We start from the raw sequence: 6,000 nt of genomic DNA on the forward strand, positions 1-6,000 counted from the left end.
TTCTGCTCTGCCTCACCGCCTACCCCAACCCACCCCCCCATCCACTCCTCCAAAAGGGTAAGGCCTCCCATGGGGAGTCAACACAGCCTGGTACATTCAGTTGAGGCAGGACCAAGCCCCTCCCTACCTACATCAAGGCTGAGCAAGGCATCCCATCATAGGTAGTGGGCTCCAGAAAGCCAGCTCATGCACCAGGGATAGATCCTGATCCCACTGCCAGGGGCCCCTCATACAGACCAAGCTACACAACTGTCTCCTGTATGCAGAGGGCCTAGTCTGGTGCCATGCAGGTTCCACAGCTGTCGGTCTAAAGTTTGTGAGTTCCTATGAGCTTGGTTCAGTTGTCTCTGTAGTTTTCCCCATTGTGATCTTGACCCCCCTTTACTCATTTAATCCCTCCTTCCTCTCTTAGACTGGACTCCTGGTGATCAGCCTGGTGCTTGGCTATGGATCTCTGCATCTGGTTCCATCAGTTACTGGATGAAGGCTCTATGATGACAGTTAGGACATTCACCAATCTGATTACCGGGGTAGGCCAGTTCAGGCACCCTCTCCACTATTGCTAGTAGTCTAAGGTGGGGTCATTCTTGTGGATTCCTGGGAATTTCCCTAGTTAGTACCCCTTACCCCATAATGTCTCCCTCTATCAAGATATCTCTTTCATTGCTCTCCCACTCTGTCCCTCCCGCAGCTCGATTGTCCTGTTCCCTCATGTTCCCATCCCCCGTCCCCTCTCTATTGCTCCCACCAGCAGTTTATGCAGGAGATCTCATCTGTTCCCCCTTCCCAAGGCGATCCATGCATCCCTCTTAGGGTCCTGCTTGTTACCTAGCTTCCCTGGAGTTGTGGGTAGTAGTCTGGTTATCCTTTTCACAACATAATTTATCATGCCATTTTCCACTAGTCTTCAGATAACCCAATTGGGCAGTAACTTATCCTTTGAAATGTTTACTTAGTATTCACATGTCCATCTCTCAATTTCTGTTTCTAGCTTATAATTTCAAAAATAAGGACCATGTGTCTCTTTGTTGAAGTGAAAAATCAAATTATCAAAATATTATTAATTGCTTCAATATGAGGACATGTTTGAGATTGTTTCCTCATATATTTAGTCTTCTTTTTACTGTTTTATCTCTACTTTGGTTTATTCCTTTTTTCCATATTTTCCTGTGTCAGTGTGTACACGTTTTGGCATGTGTGGGTATCTGTGTGGTGTGGGTGTGCATATAACTCTGTACATGTATGTACACATAAGGCCTGAGGTTGATGTCAAGAATCATATTCGCCAGGCATGGTGGCGCATGCCTTTAATCCCAGCACTTGGGAGGCAGAGGCAAGTGGATCTCTGTGAGTTCAAGACCAGCCTGGTCCACAAAGCGAGTTCCAAAACATTCAGGGCTGTTACACGGAGAAACCCTGTCTTGAAAAACAAAAATCATCTTTAGTTACTCTTCCACCTTATTCTTTGAGGCAGGATCTCCCACATCAAACCCAGAGCCTGCTGATGTGGCTAGTCTTGCTAACCAGCTTACTCTGGGAATCTCTTGTCTCACCCTTCAGAGGTTGGGATTATAGGCAGGCCACTACATGCACCTAGCAAGTTACATGGCTTGTGGAAGATCCAAACTGCAGTCTTCATGCTTGTGTTGCAAGCACTTTAAATATTGAACCATCTCTCCAACCTGCCTTTTTGGTCTTTCAAGACAGTTTTTTGTAGCTTACTGTCTTCGTTAGGGTTTCTATTGCTGCAATGAAACACCATGACGAAAGAGCAATGGGGAGGAAAAGGTTTACTTGGCTTACACTTCCACATCACTGTTCAACATCAAAGGAAGTCAGGACAGGAACTTAAGCAGGGTAGGAGTCTGGTGACAGGAACTGTTATAGAGACCATGAAGGGGTGCTGCTTACTGGCTTGTTCCCCATGACTTGCTCAGCCTTTCTTATAGACCCCAGGACTACCAGCCCAGGGATGGCACTACCCACAATGAGCTGGGCCCTCCCTCATAAATCACTAATTAAGAAAATGCCCTACAGACCCAATGTTATAGGGGCATTTTCTTAATTGAGGTTCCCTCCTCTCAGATGACTTTAGCTTGTGTCAAGTTGATATAAAACTAACCAGCACATCTACGTTGGATTCAGACTGTCTATGTAGTAAATGATGGCCTTGAACCCCTGATTCTCTTTTCTCTGTCTCTACAGTGTAGTGGTTACAGGTATGTACCACTACCTGGCTTCATAGAAAAATTTCAAAAGAAAGATTTTGCCAGTTACATTAGTTTCTGACTTCCCACTTTGCTCATTAACTACACAATGTATATTAAGTACCTAGTGCATATAGAAAACTTCTGGGCTGAGACAAAAACAGGCAGATTCCTATGCCAAAAGAGCTCTCTGTCTGGAGAGAAGATGGCTGCAGAAACAAGAAGCTTGGAACTATCTTGTGACTTGCCTAGATCTATCCCCTTCTCTCCCTATCCTGTGTCTTTTACCCTTAGTAAATCATGGCGGACACTAGGTTATCAAGCCGATCTTTGCTAATCTCATATAAAGCACTAAGGAAACTATGGTCAAAGAGTTTGTGCATAAGACATAGCTAAGGCACACAAAATGGAGTATTACCCAAGCTGTCAACATTTTCCTTAGTCTCTGGCCCTTCCCTCTTTCCAGCTGTGAGAACCACTGGCTTCCTGAAGAATCTTGGCCATCTGCTTTGAGCTAACTCAGTGATCAATAGCATTAGCTTCCAGTTGTTCTCATCTTTCTATGACTTCTGAAAGCTGGTTCCTTTCTGTTTTGTTTTATTCTCTAGTTTTAGGTCATCTAGTTTCCATGGTTCACCGTAGCCACTTTCTTCAATAAATATGTGAACAGGAAATACATTCACACTGTTCTAACAGGGACACTACTAAGTATTAAGATATGTGTCAAAGGAAAGACTTTACCACAGAGTCCTAATTAAGTCAAGTGCCCTTGTGCCCCTTGTGCAGGTTACCAGAGTCATCCAAGCAGATTTTTTGGTACATTCATCTACCCTGCACTATATTATTTTCTTTTATTTTACAATCACTTTAGATTTATAGAAATGTTGCAAAAAAAGTAGAGAATTCTCAGAGACATGCTTAGTATGCTAGTATGTGTGAAGCCCCATAATCTTCATCATCATAAAAATATAAAATAATAGCACTGGGGAGATGGCTTAGTGAGTATGAGTTCTTGGTGCTAACGCATGAGAACCTGAGTCCAGATTCTGCCACCCATGTAAAAAGACATAGCATGCCACATATGTGCCTACAACTCCAGTTCTAGAGGGAGCAGGGACAGGAAGATGAATGGGGCTGGCTGGCTGCTGGCCTAGTTCCAGCTTCAGGGAGAAAGTGTCTCAAGGGATAGGCAGAGAGGAGAGCAGGAGAACAGACATATTCCTTTGGTCTGTGAACGGTTGCAGAGGTGTGCACTCCTGCACACATGTGCATTTACCACACATACTCATTATACACGCATATCATAATGATAGTAATTAGTAAAGTACAACATTCTCTTACACTCCCTACCCAGTTCCCGTTAATGTGTGTCTCATATTATCAGAGTACGTTCATCAAAAGTAAGAAACACCAGCAATACATTATTATTAGGTAAATGTCAGATTTTATTTGGATTCTACCAGTTTTCTACTGCTCTAAGATCCGACCTAGATGCCACATTGCATTTATAGATGTCATGCTTTTTAGATTTTCAAATAGTTTCAGATTTTCATAGAAGTTGGAAAGTATACCTGTATCCACCTACACCCATTTCCCCCTACTGTTAGGCTTACATTAATGTGGCATATTTTCTTCACAATTAAGAAATTATGAGTGGAGCCGGGCGGTGGTGGCGCACGCCTTTAATCCCAGCACTCGGGAGGCAGAGCCAGGTGGATCTTTGTGAGTTCAAGGCCAGCCTGGTCTACAAAGCGAGATCCAGGAAAGGCGCAAAGCTACACAGAGAAACCCTGTCTCGAAAAACCAAAAAAAAAAAAAAAAAAAAAAAAAAAGAAATTATGAGTGGGCCAGCAAGATGGTTCATTGGATGAAGGCACCTACCACCAAGTATAATCTGCATTTGATTATTTTGTGAGTGTCCCTCAATTTGGGTCTCATCTGATAATTTTTTCATGATGCAGTTAGGGTTATGGACTTTCACAAGGCAAACCACTGAGGTAAATTACTTTTGGGGTGAGGGGGTAGTTCTCTGTGTAGTTTTGGTGCCTGTCCTGGAGCTTGCTCTGCAGACCAGGCTGGCCTCAAACTCACAGAGATCCACCTGGCTCTGGCTCCGGAGTGCTGGGATTAAAGGCGTGTGCCGCCGCCGCCGCCGCCACCACCCGGTGGTAAATTACTTTTTATTCTATCACATCAGTCGCTATGATTTAGCACCTGGCTGAGGTAGGTCGTAGCTGTCTTCTATACACTTAGAGCTCTTTGAAGTGCTGTTGCTCATCTTTCTGGCACTATAACAAGTACCCGAGGCAATCAACTTTAAAAAGAAAAGGTTTTTTCCTCCCAAGTTCTAGAGGTTGTGCAGTCCCTGATAATTGGGCCTGCTGCTTTGGATGTGTGGTGAGGTAGCACACTGGGGAAGAATCATGTGGCAGAGTGCAGCAAAACGGAGACAGAAGAAAGGCCCAGGGCCCCATTAACACCTTCAGTGGCATGCCCACAGTGACTTAACTCTCGCACTAGGTCTCACTTCTTCAAAGTTCCACCATAGGGGCCGGAGAGATGGCTCAATGCTTAAAAGTGCTTTCTGCTGCCGCTGGGCCTGGTGGTGCATGCCTTCAATGGCACACCTTTAATTCCAACACGTGGGAGGCAGAGAAATTCAGATCTCTGTGAGTTCGAGGCCAGCTTGGTCTACAAAGTGAGTTCAAGGACAGTCAGGGCTAAACAGAGAAACCCTGTCTTGAAAAAAAAAACTGTTTTTAAAGTGCTTACTGCTCTTGCAGATCTGAATTTAGTTACCACCACCACATCAGTTCCGGGGGATCTGATGCCTTCTGGCTTCTGTGGGTACCTGCACACATACGCACATAAACTCAGGCTGGAATACACACGGACACATAAAAACAAATCTTTTTTCTGGTTTGTTTTTACAAAGCTCCACCATGGACTCTAGGGATTAAGCCTTTAACACATGGGGCTTTGGGGAAAAAGGTAAGATCCAAGCCATAGCAGAAGTGAATCACTTAATCGTTGCCCAATCTCAAGGGTTGGAAGGGTTTTAAGCCCCACTCCCCGTTTTATTTCCACCAAGTTGGCAAACATTTCTTTGCCATTTTTCCTAAGTTTATGAACCCCCAAACTAGCATACGTGGAGTAAAACTCCTTCTTGCTATCCATTTTCTGCACTGTCCACTTCCTCAGCCCTGTAGGTATAACTTGGGGTCCAATTGGTCTTATTGGGTTGATGTTTTCCAACAGTTTGTCCCTCAACCTGCCCTGATAAACAGTTCCCTTCTTCAAGTGTGGGACTCACTGCCACCTTGACAACAGGAGATGGGCAATTTAAATTTGAGGCAATTATACATCAAAACAGAGCTTTAGCAAGAAAAGCCCTGATTTACAGGGTTTTGTTTTGTTGGTTTTTTTTTTTTTTTTTTTAGAAGCAAAAAAAAAAAAGGTCATGATCATCCTGAGTTCTACAGTAGTGAGGCCACTAGATGGAGCCATTCACTCCAGCATTCTCCTTTGCGGTCTGATTCCTTGTTTCTGCCTGGGGCTCTGAGGTTCTGACGCCTACTCTGATCTTCAGTGTTCCTGGAGATCAGTGATGCTTGTAGAAGGACCTGGAAGTCTGTCTGTCCCGTGTAGCATTTCTAAAACTTGATTGATCTCAGGAGCATGACTAGTGGCATTTTGTGAAACCAAATATATGAGACTCAGTGGAAAACAGGTCTCACCCATGAATAAGAACAGGACCTGAGTTCTAATACTAAAGTTGAGTAGTAACAGTTGG

Source organism: Peromyscus eremicus, chromosome X, assembly GCF_949786415.1.
Source record: "Peromyscus eremicus chromosome X, PerEre_H2_v1, whole genome shotgun sequence".
In the NCBI taxonomy this organism is placed as follows: domain Eukaryota; kingdom Metazoa; phylum Chordata; class Mammalia; order Rodentia; family Cricetidae; genus Peromyscus; species Peromyscus eremicus.